The sequence below is a fragment of the Amblyomma americanum genome, chromosome 10 (assembly GCF_052857255.1).
Source record: "Amblyomma americanum isolate KBUSLIRL-KWMA chromosome 10, ASM5285725v1, whole genome shotgun sequence".
Classification (NCBI taxonomy): domain Eukaryota; kingdom Metazoa; phylum Arthropoda; class Arachnida; order Ixodida; family Ixodidae; genus Amblyomma; species Amblyomma americanum.
Genome location: NC_135506.1, coordinates 125246364 through 125261534, shown reverse-complemented (window position 1 = coordinate 125261534; position 15171 = coordinate 125246364). Strand labels below are relative to the sequence as shown.

Below are 15171 nucleotides of genomic sequence, written 5' to 3'. Positions count from 1 at the left end.
CGTCCTTGCGTTCTGTGCGTCGCTGAATTCGAAGTTTAGAAGCTATCAAGAAGCCCAACGATTTTAATATTTATAGGATATTTACTCGCTTATAGGAGATTTACTCGCTGTTTCGAGCAGTTTTCGACCACGCGAGACAGCGAACAATGAACTGTGGCATATTTTCGCTCATCGAGGTTTCCTCACAAAGAAGATAAGAACAGTAAGCGTGATGCTATAGGAAGGAATAAAACAAGCAGTTCTTTATAGAGATTTTTCAGGAATTGTTTAACAAAACTGTGCGGCAATAACATACAAATAGAAATAGCATCTGATCATCGCGGATCTTGCAAAGAGCAGACCATGACATGTGACACTTAACAATTTTCTTCTATCTACGGTATTAAGGCGCTATAAGAGGACACTATCACGATAGCAGAATATCTACAAAACGTACTGCGTACCAAAACAGTTTCAGTGAAAGTTTCTAGTGTTCAGTATTACATAATTATCATGACCTTTAAAGGGATTGTTCACTATTTTTGACGAACCGTGTTACTGATTTCTTTATTGTGCGCCCCGACATTTAGGGTGATATAAAAGCATACGTACTTTTCCAATCACCGAAATTCTATGACACGCAAGACCTATGCGTCATATTGTAAGCATCGAAATTTCTTCTAAATGTGCGTTGACAAGACGTTGCTTCACCATGAACATAAATGATTCTGGAACATTACCTCACTCGATACTGCCAGCCAAATGCGTACTCACTCTGTCCCATTGCAGATGCAAGGAAATTAACAGCATTCACAACAGAACATGTTTACAACTCCCATACAAGCGCTATACGACAGCTTTGTGGCTACTATAGGCACTCTGTCAAAACAGCGCACAAAATTGTCTGCAATAGTGTACTGTCGCGGTGTTATAACAGCGTGGCAGTTCGCACTTTGACACTTTCGGGTGAAGCATCAGCTCTTCACGTGCAGTGCACTAATTGTCATGAGCCGCGCCTTCTTTCGAAAAGTGAAATGTGTCAAAACGTTCGACTGGAAGAAACTTTCGAATGGAACTGTGGCTGGTAGGCCAAAAACAATTCCACACTCGTAGCCCATCGGAACATAGAACGACGAAACGAAACTAGGCAAGCAGCTTATATTGAAGCTGACGAAATGCCAGCAGAGGCACGCAACGAAGTCACAAGATAGCTAAACCAACAACTGCCAGCCAAGGCCTGCTGCTAGCGGCAAGCCTAGTAAAACTAATTGACCTTGGTCAAGATGGTTGCTTTAAGAGCCACTCGGAGCTGCTGTTGCTGTGATAGAACAGGAAAAATGTTTTTTTACAAAACAAGCCTTGTACTATGAATCAAAATTTCGCCACTATTGTTTTTTAAAACGAAAAACTAGAATGGTGTTTTCAGTGGTTTTCAACCACAAATATATTCCCTAACATTTTTCTCTTCGCATTTTTCCACTCAGCCCATTTCAGCGTTTCAATTTCAGTGCCCCAGCTGCTGTAGCTGTCACTTAGTTCTACACACCATCCGAGCCCGGCCTCCGCCACACAAGTGAATAGACTTTAGGTGATATTTTACAGCCTTACTATTTCTGCCCGATTCATGCCTTGAGTGATGGTCATGTTGGTGTTTTAACAACCAGAGCGTGAGACGGAAAATGAATGGTTATGATACGGCAGTGAGCGAGAAAGAAGGTGAGATAGGCGGACAAAGGGTGACGAGACGGGGAGTGGCACCAATTTGATGACAGACACTCTGGAGGACCAAACATGGGATATGCAGCAACATAGTGTGTTGAGTGGGCTTGGCGGCTGTACCATGAAGCAGACCACTAATCTGCTTCTGTTCACGATGCATCTCCTCGCAGCAATCGTCATACACGCGCTCCTACCCGCTCTGATTTCGACTGGGGTGGTATGAGCGCCGTCAGACCCACTTGGTTACCATTGCCGTGATATGCAAGCCCGTTGCCTCACCGCCATCAGCAACTCAAACCTGCCAGCGTCATCTCTGAAACCCTGGACCTTCCCGGAACCTTGGGCACACCCATCCTCTTCGACGGCACCTGACACACTGTCTATAAAAGAGCAGCGATGATCTGGTACGTCCTGTGCGCTTCATGGCTGTACCGTGAAACAGAAAACTAATCCGCTTCTGTTCATTATGCAGGTCAGTAAACCATACGCTTTGCAAATAAAACCAGTAATTACTGCCTGGCGCAGCTTCTGAGCCGTCAGAGTTGTGTCGGTGTCTTTACTGAATATTTAGAAACTACACGCGTCCTGCTACTATTGTCCGAGGACACAGAAAAGAATACGGGACCTGCCACTACAGAGGCGGTGCTTGCTGAATTAAAGAAGTTGTCCTCGGGTCAGGCTTCAATACTCAGTGACTTTCAAGACATCAAAAACAAGCTAAGAACTACAGAAAAAACTATTGCTGACCAAAATTCAGAGAACTGCCCATTAAGAGAGCACCCCCCCCCCCCCCATTACCAGAATCTGGCTATTTATAAAACAGATTTCGCTAAATAAGGCGTGCAATGCAACGCAGGAAATAGTACACAGGTCATGCGAGATCTGGAGGCCCGATCTGAAGACGCCAAAAAACGATAACGAAGATGCAAAATTATTTTTTACGAAATTTCTTAACCGACACCAACCTAGTCATCATTCGCCACTGATCCGATCAACTGGAATTGACTTTAGTGTCTCGTAGTGGTGACTGCAATCCGGAGAACGGAAAGGCAGCGAAAATGCGTCTAAATTATTGTTTTTATTTAGGCTTACTTGCGCCAACAATGAATTGATTCACTGGGCGGCGGCGTAGCAACAAGCGTGCTGGGCGGTCGTCGAACAGAATGCCCGCCGCTCTCGGCCGAGCTTTATTAAAAGCTAATAGCAAATTTTCGAGATAAAGCGTGTAAAGTTACTAGGCTATTCTGGAACAACATAAAATCGGCTCCACCGGCTCGAGTTGGCCTTCGTGGTTTCACCTACGTTGATGAATTTGTGCTCCCTGAGTGTTCCAGGGACTTGATTCTGGGGATCGACTTCCTGCAAGCGAACGGTGCTGTGATTAACTTTCAGCACGCATGTGTCACGTTCTCAACAAAACAGGACGTGGCCTGCTTTCAATCCCGATATCCCTGCAGCAACACTCTGTGCATTGTCGGTAATGACATCACGATGCCGCTATGGTGCAGTGTCCTGGCACTCGTGCGGAATGTCCTATTTCACGACTACGAGGGCATGGAGGACGCCCATACTTCACTGCTGCTTGAGCGGGGACTTGCCCTTGCAAGAAATTTCGTCCAGCTATGTGACGGCCGTACCCACATCCTCCTGACCAACTTTGTAATACACTCTAGGGGGCAAGTTGGTGCATGGTTTTGAAAAAACGCGAGACGCAAAACGGACAACATAAGAGGTAGACATGAAACAAGCGCGACCAGTAACTGTTTATTCACTTAGGAAGCGAGTGAATATACAGTCAAAAGGCAAAGGCAGAGACAAACTTTGCCAACGAATATCAATCAGCACCTGGTCAAAGGCCCGGCTGTCACTTTCCTCCACGACGTTGCTGAGGTCCCAGGTTTGTGCACCGTGGCAGGCCCTACTAAAGACAGGGCTGGCCCACACCATGTTCTTCAGTCGGTCAAAAGAAACCCGGCCCTGCCATCGGCTCAGAAGTATCTTCTGTTGGAACGCTTAGCAGACTTTGCGGACTGTTTCGCTACGTGCTCGAAGGTCGCCGAACTCCACTCGCTAACCACCGTATCATCACTGGTGAAACTTTGCGACCCATCTGCCAGCGCCCATACTGTGTTTCTCCGATAAAACGAGAAGGCATTTAGAATCAGGTTGCCACAATGCTTACAGACAGTGTCAATCAGCCGCCCACAAATCTATCGACATTGCCTGTGGCTCTTGTAAAAGAAAAATACAAACGTCTGCGCTACTGTGTTCACTGCAGAAGACTTAATAACATGACAAAAAAGGATGTTTACCCGCTCCACAGGATTGATGAGGCGCTCGAACGATTGTTGTATGCCCGATACTTCCCGTCTATACATCTGAGGAGTGGGTACTGGCAAATCAAAGTGGACGAAAGAGACCAGGAGAAGGCGCTTTTTGTAACCCCTGAAAGCCTGTACAAGCTTAAGGCGCCCCCATTTGGCGTGCACTCAGCGCTGGCCACGTTCCGATGCATGGTTCTCTTGGGGTTGAAGTGGTACTCCTGCCTGATGTACCTGGACGATGTCGTTATGTTTTCGACCACTTTTGGTCAAACTTAGCTGCAGTTGCGCATTTTGCTAGAAGCGCTAAATGCCATGCAACTCGCCATAATCCTGAGAAATGTATTTTTCGCTTTGAGAAACTTCGCTTCCTTGGTCACGTTGTCAGCGAACAAGGTGTTCGCCTGGACCCTGAAAAGACGGCTGCCGTCTCAGGTTTCCACGCCCAACTGGTAAAAGTGCCGTTCACCGGGATTTGGGCCTGTGCTTCTATTATAGACGCTTTGCTGAATATTTCTCAAGACTCGCAGAACCGTTAATTTCACTGACTCAAGCGAACAAGAGTCGGCATTCGTCGAGCTTCGCGGCCGTCTAAAAAGTACTCCGATACTACGCAATTTCGACGAACAGGTTTCCACGGACATCACGCTGATGAAAACAATTTTAACATTTGTGCGGTACCGACACAGTGACAAGACGATGAAGAGCGGGTCATCATTGTGCCAGTCGAGCACTGACGAGCTCCGAGACCAATTATTGTACGGAGATGAAAGAATGTCTGGCACTGATATGGACCATCAGCAAGTTTGGAGCGTAGCTGTACGGGCGACCCTTCCGTGCTGTAAGCGGCCACCACTCCATATGCTGGCTGGCGAGCCTCAAAGACCTCTCAGAAGGCTTGGCTAGAAGCAGATTGCGCTTGTAAGAGTGCGACGTAACAGTTGTCTACAATTTTGGACATAAGAATCATGACGCGGACTGTTTGTCACGCGCCTATCAAAATAGATCCTGAAGAAACCGCCGATGATTTTCCTTTCCTGGATGCTGCTAGTACCGCCCAAAAGGCGCAGCTTCAAATGGTGGGCTCGGAGTTAGCTCCGCTCATCGATTGCCTCGTAGGCATCGCCGCTCGCATTCCGTGTGGTTTTCTTTGTGGGCTCCACACCTTCACTTTACAGCCTGGTGTTCTCTCCAAGCGCAACTTTGTCAACAGCGAACAAGCGTTCCTGAGAAGAAACGCGTCATCACAGCTGCGGCCTGACATATTCAGTGCCTGTAATGATGCACCATCCGGCGGCCATCTTGGATTGAGCCGTACTCTCGCACGGATTAGACAAAAGTAGTATTGGCCCAGGTTACACCCATCGGTGTGAGCCCACGAAAAACGCCCCTGGCGTGACTGCCGACGTCTGAAGTCTCCTCTAGTAAAACCATTCGGATTTCTTCACCCCGTCGATCCAAACAAGACCTCATTCTACCAGGTGGGCATAGACCTCCTGGGTTCTTATCCGAAGTCCTCCTCTGAGACGCGTTGGATAGTCGTTGCGAGTGAGTACGTGACGCGGTACGCTCAGACCACGGCCCTCGTCAAAGGCACTGCTGCCGAAGTCGCGCAGTTCATTGCCCACAAAATTTTCTTGTGCTATGGAGCCCCCGTCGTTGTTGCTACTGACAGGCAACTGCTTTCACAGCTCGCTTAAATCAGTCCGGGATGAATCTGACGCACACCAGCCATCGACGTGCTACGACGTATCAGCCGCAAACAAACGGGTTGGTCGAACGACTCAACCGCACACTAACTGACATGCTATGTATGTATGTTGACGTCGAGCATTGAACTTGGCAAACAATTCTGCCATACTCACCGTTTCAATACAACACCGCCCTGCAGGAGACAACCCAACTGACCCCCTTTCAGCTTGCCTTCGGTCGGCACGTGGCCACTCCTTTGGTTAGTATGTTGCCCGTTGACCCCTACAGCGGCTCTGACACCTCGCCGCAGACTTCATTAAGCGTGCTGAGGAAGTGCGGCAACTGGCACGCCCGCGCATTAACCATCAACAGGAGACTGACGCCCCTTTCTAAGTCACACGCCTGGCGACTTTATGTTGGTTTGGACAACGGTTCGTCACCGCGGGCTTTATGAAAAGTTGCTGCGCAGCTACTTCAACCCTTACGAAGTAGTGCGCCGTATCAGTGATGTGACGTATGCAGTTGCTCCCGCCCCAGCGGCTTGCTCATCGTGCAGGTCACACCGTACTGAAGTAGTGCATACAGTGCGCTTCAATTCTTACCACGACAGGCCACCTGACCGAACAACGGTTGACTGCAGCTGTGTAAGCCTTCTCGCTAACTTTAAACTCCTAGCCGCATCGTGTCGCTGCAGCAGAAGAGGGATGCAGTGATACATGCCACTGCAGAAGCAGAAGCAGCTCATGCTTTAGTAGAGGGAGAAGTTGTCTCTCGCTCGCGCGCTCGGACAACAACTTTGGGACCGCCGGGACCGCTGAGCTTCGGTGGTTGTCCTTCGCATTGCACGTTACAATATTTGATGTTACTCTTTGCCAAGTCCCTCGCCACAGGCACCAAGCCTGATGACTGAAAAGACGAAAATAAAGTTCCAGTCTACAAATCCAGTCGTAAAATTGACCATTCAATTATATATCGTCCTATCTCATTCATGGAGTACTGCAATTATACAGTTCCTGGATGCTAAACAAATTTTTCCTCGTTCATAACATAGATTTCGTACCGGGTATTCTTGCCACACACAATTAGCAGCATTTTTCCAGTATCTGCAAGGCAACCTCGTCTTGAATATCTATACTGACTCCATTCTTTATACTTTGCTAGGGCATTCGAGATAGTTTCCCATCGACAACCATTATTAAAACTTTCTCAGCTATATTTTCACTTTAAAGATTTAAAATTGATTGAAGAATTCCGAGCGTGTTGCTTTCAGTCGGTTGCTAATTTCAGCCAGTCATCTCATCCTGCCCACGTATCTTCAAGCGTACCTCAGAACTCGGTTCTTGGTCGTCTTTTTTTTCTAACGTACATAAAGGAGTTGCCGGTGCAGCTTTTCAAATCAAATCAAATGAAATCAAATTTTATTTCAGCCTTGAAAAGGTACACACAACGGAGGCACAGAAAAAGCTGTAAGATACAGCTTCACAAAGCCGCTGCCCGCTTTAGCTTGGCAGCGGCTTGACAGCAAAGGCTTATAAAGCAAAGACAGTTGGTTAGCTTATTAACAGGTATACAATAACTAAACAACAAAATAAAGTGAAACAACATTATACAATACTGAATCGACACTCGCACTCGACAAACACAGATCGATAGCAAAGAAAAAGAATAAACATATTCTAGATGTCAACGCACATAGCACGCAAAGATTTTTTTGACGAACTAAAGAGGTCAAAATTATTATATGCATATGAATTTAACAGGGAAGGAAGAGTGCATTGCAGGCGTTCTCTACCTGAATTTATTCGAGGAGTCGGCACCACCCAAGTCTCCGCATGCCTTGTCGTGTAGCTGGCTTCTCGTGCGTGTAATTCAGCAAGGTTACGTGGGTAGTTTACATTCCTACGTGTTTCAAGTTTAAACCGGATACTTAGACGATATTTATACAAGTTGTGAGTTTTTACCACACCACTTTCTAAAAAGAGATCTGCACTTGGAGAGTCCCAGGGGACATTGTAAATAAGACGAAGGAACTTTTTCTGTAGAATAAAGATACGTTGAAGACTGCTATCCGTGGCTGTACCCCACACTAAGTGGCAGTAGTTTAAATAGGAGCAGAAAAGGAAATTATAGAGGAGTATCTTTATTTTTCTTGGAATAACATATCTCAGCCGGCTTCTGACCCCGGTTGGTCGAGACCGCTTCGTTGCTATATGGTCCACATGGCGATCCCAAGTCATGTTGGAAAAAAAAACTACTCCTGGACATTTAATTTGTTCAACCAAATCTATACACCGCGAGCTTAGTTTAATCTCGATGGAGGAGGGAAGCACTTTATTTTTAGGACGAAAAATAGCAGCTTCTGTTTTCTTATCATTTATACGCGTAGATTTGGATTCAGACCAATATTGTAATTCAGTCAAGGTGTCATTGCATTCCTGAACAAGGAGATCAAGGTCCTTTCCAGTACGAAATATACTTGTGTCATTATGATTCGCGTTGTTCGCGCTCCCGAGTGTTTTTAAAGCTACTCTGCAATATCGTTACTTTAAGTTTATCAAAGTCGTGGCCTTTTTCGCGGAGGTGTCTCGAAAGTGGGAGGCCAGGGAGAGATTGAGTATGTGCGCTGTGGTTATTAAATATTGCTGGGAAGGAATTGTCTGTTTGGTCAATGTATTGCATCTGACATTCGCCACACTCGAGCATGTAAACACCATTACTGGAATCGCAGTTTAAGTCCTCTCGGATAACATGTTTGAAATCTGAATGAGTACTTTTAGTCAGGGCTGTGGTTTGCATGTGTTTGCAAACTTGCAATCTGCTCTTTCCGCAAGGTGTGCAACCCACCGGCCTCGGTTTATTAAGCGTTGAGTGCACAAGGTGTTTTTGTAAATTTTTTGGCCTTCTGTATGTTACCTGGGGGACAATTGGAAAATTATTTCAGAGCCACTCACTTTGTTCTATGATACTGAACTGTTTTTCAAGGATTTTGTTAATATTCGGTAAGTTGTCGGTGAATGTCAGTACTAGATTAGAGCGATGCGGTGTTGGCGGGAATTCCGCAGGGATGTGATTACGGTTAGTAACTTCCGCCCTTTTAATGGCATCGTTGATGATTGAAGACGGGTAGCGCTGTTTCTTTAGAATTTCGCCCATGTGTTTAGCATTTTTTTGAAAATCTTCTGATCGAGAGCAAATGCGTTTGAATCGAATAGCCTGTGAGTACGGAATTGAAGTTTTGCAATGGCGTGGGTGTCAACTGATGAAATGAAGAAACTGTTGTCTGTCTGTGGGTTTTTTATAAACGCTAGAGATTAATGCACCCCTGTCAACACGAACAAGCACATCAAGGAAGTTAATGCTATTAGTTGAGTACGTGTGTATGAACGAGATATTTGGATGTATGTTGCTGAATGAGGTGATAAACTGAATTAGTTCTTACTCTGTTTCTGCCCAAATTATGAATATGTCATCAAGAAAACGTTTGTAAAAAGCCGTTTTGGTGTGATATGAGGAAAGGAAGTCTGATTCAATTTTGTTCATAAATATGTTGGCGTAATTTGGTGCCATTTTCCGTCGAGTAAAATAAAAATGTTTCCTTAAATGAAGTGTATACTTCAATGTATATTATTTTACCAGTCAAGTACATCATGTTATCGCAGATATATATATATATATATATATATATATATATATGTGTGTGTGTGTGTGTGTGTGTGTGTGTGTGTGTGTGTGTGTGTGTGTGTGTGTGTGTGTGTGTGTGTGTGTGTGTGTGTGTGTGTGTGTGTGTGTGTGTGTGTGTGTGTGTGTGTGTGTGTGTTTTAATTTGTAGTTCCAATCAATGTGTAAAGAAAATTACTTATAAAGCAGCAGAAAAAACAACCGTGCCGCCGGTGGGATCCGAACGCACAACCTCCGAATATCGTGTCCGGTGCTCTACTAACTGAGTTACGGCGACGGATGCCCAATCTGCTCAGCCTAGGTCACAGCGAAAAGAAACGCCTATGAATTTACAGCAGCTTACCGAGTCAGTCTGGGTATTGGGGGGGGGGGGGGGGTAATCTATAGGCTTATTTTTATGACCAAAAAGCATGAATTGTGTTTTCTTAACACTCAATTCCAATTTGTTCGCTGCAACCCAAAGCATAAGTTCATGTAGCCAAGAGCTGGAACGACGCTCGAGTTCGCTACATCAGAACCGGAAAAGAAAAAGCTCGCGTCATGTGCATATAAAACGATGGTAGAATAAGTTGGAGTGTTTACTAGGTCATTTATATTGTTAGACTGGGGACGGAGCGAGCTTTTTCGCCACTCGCAAGTATGGCGGTCACTCCTCCTAAGCCGAAGATGCGCGATGATCATGACAGATGAAGGCCAAGGTCGTGCCCTGTGCTTGCACTTTCCTCCCCTACAGATAAAAGCGACTGGCCTGGGCGCACGTCGGAGCGAAGTACGGCGACGGGGGAAGGGCTTTAAGCGCGAAACATGGACAATCTCTACACCTCGACAACGACGGTCATTGACACGATGGGCAGGGGCAGTGCGATCGTTCAAGGGCACATTTGTTCGATTACAGTGTACGGAACAATATAGCGGCTGAGGAATTTTTCACACAAGCCGGGGGTGCCCATTGGAGTCCGCAGCAACACTTCATCTTCAGGGAAGAAACACGCAGCACCGTGCTTGAAGTCATAGGTGCTTTTCCGGGAGGTTTGGTAGGCGTCCGTGTTCAGGCCGGCAATGGGGAAGCATTAGGCAAGACGGGAAGTAAATTCGTCATAGGAGAGTCCGGAAGAGGGGTGGGAACAGAGAAGAAAGGTGTTTCGAGATTTTATAGCAGCGGCCACCGGAAAATCAAGCCGGCATCAAGGGACCGCCTCAAGAGCAGCAGCGACAGCGAAACGTGCAACGTCTAAGTCTTCTATTATTTGTGTGCAGGTTAGTTCTAACACTACTGTGTTTTCTTTTCCTCTTGTAATACTTTTCTGCTGTCGCTGCTGCTGCTCTGGTTGTAACTTTTTATTGATAATGCCTCCCTGCTCCGAAATAGTATTTTCTTAGGACCGTCTTACTTGCCAAGTATATAATTCTCAGCGTTGTTCCCGTTTGTCACACCTGTCACATGCACTATGTCGATTAAAAAGGCCACACTTTCTCAAATTTAAACATGAAATAAGGCAAGGGCTTAAAGTGTTTCGCGAATCACTAGAGAGGGATTTGCGCAATGAAATCCGGGATTTGAAAGCTGAACAAAGGAATCTTGTGCAGAGCCGTGACATTGCTCACGGCAGTATTGATGAACTAAAGAAAAAACTGGAATTAAAGTCTTGAAAAAAGAATGTCTTGCAAAAGAAAAGGAAGCCCTCGGCAAAAAATGTCTCGCAGCAGAAAGTAAAATTCAAGATCTTGAAGATCGTATCGTGTCTTCAGTGCAGTATTCTCGGAGGGCAAACATCGAAATTCAAGGCGTCATTCAGAAAGAAAATGAAAGCATGACAGATTTGCTTGTTAGGATTGGCAGTGCTGTGAAAGAACCGATAGCGGAAAGTGACATTGAAGCCTGCCACCGGGTGCCGACACGAAATGCTAAGACCAAAAGCATTGTCGTGCAGTTCAAGACACGCTCAAAACGGGATGCTGTCTCGAAAAAAGCCAAGAAAGCACGGCTGACAAATGACGACCTCGGCCTTGACAATACCGCACCTGTTTTTGTAAACGAGCGCCCATGTCCCGCGCTCAAGAAACTACTTGCGATGACTGTAAAAAAGAAACACGAACACAAATGGAAATCAATTTGGGCGTATAGCGGCAAAATCTACGCATAGCAATCGGATGGCAGCTCGGCAGTGTTGATAGCACAATAATGTGATATTGAAGGCATTTTTGGTCATTTGGAATAGGACTTGTTCTTTCTGATAACAACGCAGATTAGCTAGCACGTCATGGATTCCTCTATGAAGTACAAAGAATTCATTTTTCCTAAAGATGTTGAACCTCCTGCAAAATCTTGCGAATCTGTTCTGCACAATAATGCATGGTCTGTGATTGGAAAAGAAGATGTTCTTACCTCATTTCTGGATGATTTTGGGTTTAAATTTAGTATTGTGATGTCAGAGACGTGGTATCGCGACGGATGTAATATGTTGAGATTACCAGGTTATAGGGATTTCTTTTTAAATCCTACTGGCAGACGAGGTGGTGGTGTTGCAGTTCATGTTAAAGTGCACAAGAACTGTGAAATCTTGCCTAACTTTAGCAAAGTAACCTCCGACTTTGAAATAATCACCGTACAATGCAAAAATGAAACCATCTCTGTTGTATCTCGTCCACCAGGAGGTAAAGTAAAAACTTTCATAGAGTTTTTTGAGTCATTGCTAGACTATGTATGCAGCAACAACTTCCGCCTTATCTGCGGTGGCGATTTTAACATAAATATACTTTATGATATAAACACTACTCGACAATTTAGGACTGCGTTATATTTCTCTGGTTTTCTGTACCTACTCACAATATCTACACGAGTCACAGTCACTACTCAATCCGCACTCGACTTTATTTTGACAAATATTAATACTAAAGTTCATACCTCTGGCACTCTAACTTCTGACATAAGTGACCATTGCACTGTATTTATGACCTATCAAACAAACTGCACTCAAACAAGGGAACTCAAAGAACCCATTATAATTCAATATATAACGCACGACAGTTTAGAAATGTTCAAACAAATCCGAATGATGCATACGGTGAATTTATTAAAATCGTTGTGGATATCTATGCAAAGCACTTCCCATTGATAACACTTAAGTCATCAAGGAAAACGAGAAAACCATGGATAAACCGGGAACACCTCAAATTGATTAGAACGAAAAACCGCCTTTATCATGATTTTCTACGTTCACGTTCTGAAGCCGTCCTAAAGGAATTTAAGAAAACAAGGAATCAAGTAAACGCGGAGGTTAAACGTGCGAAGACTGCTCATTACCAAAAGCCGTGTGCAGATATAAATAAGCAACGACCTTGTGCTGCATGAAAAATTATAAACAATGTCATTGGACGGAATGACTCCCGTCCAATTCCGAGAAAGATAACTATTAATGAGCGTGAACTTGGAGATCGCGACATAGCTGAATACTTCAACCATTGTTTTGTAAACGCTACAACACCGAATAGTACTCCCTCAGATACAGTTACCCTAGCTTATAGCTGTGCTGAAAGCATATTTTTTGCTCCTACAGATGAAAATGAAATATACAGCACATTCATGATCCTAAAGAACCGTAGATCATCGGACACTAACGATATTCAGATTAAACCTGTTAAGTATGTATTAAAATTGCTAACGTCTGCCCTTGCTCATGTTTTTAATCTTGTCCTTGAGACAGGCATATTTCCAACTTCCATGAAATGTGCGAGGGTATCTGCGTTGTACAAAGGCGGTGATGACAACCTTGCGTCCAATTACCGTCCCATTTCTGTCGTCGCAGTAATTTCGAAGGGATTGAAAAAAATTATTCTTTCTCGCGATACAAACCTTTATGATAACACAGTATTTTGACAAACTCACAATATGGTTTTATAAAGAGGTGGTCGACTGAAGCCGCCTTGTTAACCCTGAAGGAAATAATTTTGCAAAATATTAATAATAATTTATTGACAGCCGGAATTTTCCTCGATTTTAGTAAAGCGTTTGACACCACTGATCACAGTATTCTCATTAGTAAACTTTCATCATATGGAATTCGTGGTACCGCTTTGGTTTTAATTAAATCCTACTTAAAAAATAGGTACCAGCGCGTATGTATTAACAACCAAAGGTCATCATTATCACCAATAGTATGTGGCGTGCCACAAGGAAGTATATTGGGGTCCCTTTTATTTAATACTTTTATCAATGATATCGTAAATATCGACACCACAGTAAAATTCGTACTCTATGCTGATGATAGCACCTTATTATTTCTGGGAGTAATATCAGCGCACTAGAGTTAAAATGCAATGATATCCTTACTAAACTATCGGCATGGACTAGAGTAAATCAAATCAAAGTAAACCCAACTTAATCCAAAGCCGTTATTTTTCGTGTTCAGAATAAAACAGTTCCTCCGGTAAATTCATTCGTTTTTCAAGACCGGCATATAGAAATAGTCAGCGAGCATAAGGTTCTCGGTGTGTATTTTTCTGCCCATCTTAAATGGGAAGCTCATATTGTTTATATCTCTAGAAGACTGTCTGCTGTAACTGGCGTAATCTCACGCTGCCGTACATTTCTTCCCACAAGCGCTAAACTACAAATATTTTAGGCTCCATTTCTTTCTCATATTAACTACTGTACACTGGTATGGACAACAACAACTAAACGAAAAATTAACAAGCTTCTCGTTTTGCACAGGAAAATTGTTCGTGTTATCGCAAACACCGAACCAACATCGAGTGTTAATATAGTTGAGGGTTCAACGGAAACCCGTCTGGCGAGGGAAATTCAGCATATCCTTTTAAACGAACACTCGCCAAAGTCATAAAGGAAAAAAACAACCGTAAGAGAATTGACGTTTCGACACCACTACGGGTGCCTTGTTCACAATGGGATGAAACGTCAATTCTCTTACGGTTGTTTTTTTCCTTTATGACTTTGGCGAGTGTTCGTTTAAAATGATATATCGAGTGTTAATACCACAATAGCATCATTGAATATGATCCGTGTAGATAACATTATGAATTTCGTTTTTTACAAACAACCAACTTTTCTTCCACAGGTATGAGTAATTTCTTGACACAACTTGCTTCCCTTGAATAATGCCGCGAATATTTGCAGTGTTTGTTCTTTTTAATGCGATGCTTGGCAATTGGCGTCTGTCGCACCTTCGGTGGTGTCGAAAAACACTCACTGTGGCTTTGAAGCAGATTGCGGATCTGGTCTTGTCTGTTCCGGTGCAGGGCTGGGTTGATGTCGAAAGTGGGCAAGTTCCCTTGGTCAGGCGAAACTTCTGCGGAGGGGTCGGAGAGGGTAAAGGAGCCTCGTACGTCCGATATTTCGTCGAAGAAAACAATCGTCGTTCCTCTGTTAATGTGTCGGTATTCTTCGCTGAAGTTGGTCAGCAGTACTTCGGCCTGGCAATTGCGCAAATGTGCGATGCCTCTTGCGATGCTGATTCCTCGGTGTAGGCGCAACTGCATGTTGGCCTCGATGATGGCTTCAGCGTTAATGGCTTTCGTGGCGCCTACGGTCACGATAACGCTTGATCGGGGTGGGAGGCTCACTTCTTCCTGCAGGACACTCAGGGCAATGTGATTTTCCCGAGTTTTCATCGAAGCGATGGCTTCGTCCGTCAAAGCCCCTATCGTGTGTCACCGCGAGAACGACAAGCCATCCGGGACCAAGTCGAAGAAATGCTTCGCGACGACGTCATCCAGCCTTCAAACAGCCCATGGGCGGCACCGGCTGTTCTAGTGAGAAAGAAAG

At 44.6% G+C, this 15171-nt stretch overlaps 1 protein-coding gene across 1 annotated transcript in view; it reads right to left on the bottom strand.

The window, feature by feature from the left end:
• LOC144108690 (uncharacterized) overlaps positions 1-15171 on the bottom strand; it is a 344153-nt gene that overhangs the window by 32746 nt on the left and 296236 nt on the right. The gene's annotated exons all lie outside the window — the stretch shown is intronic.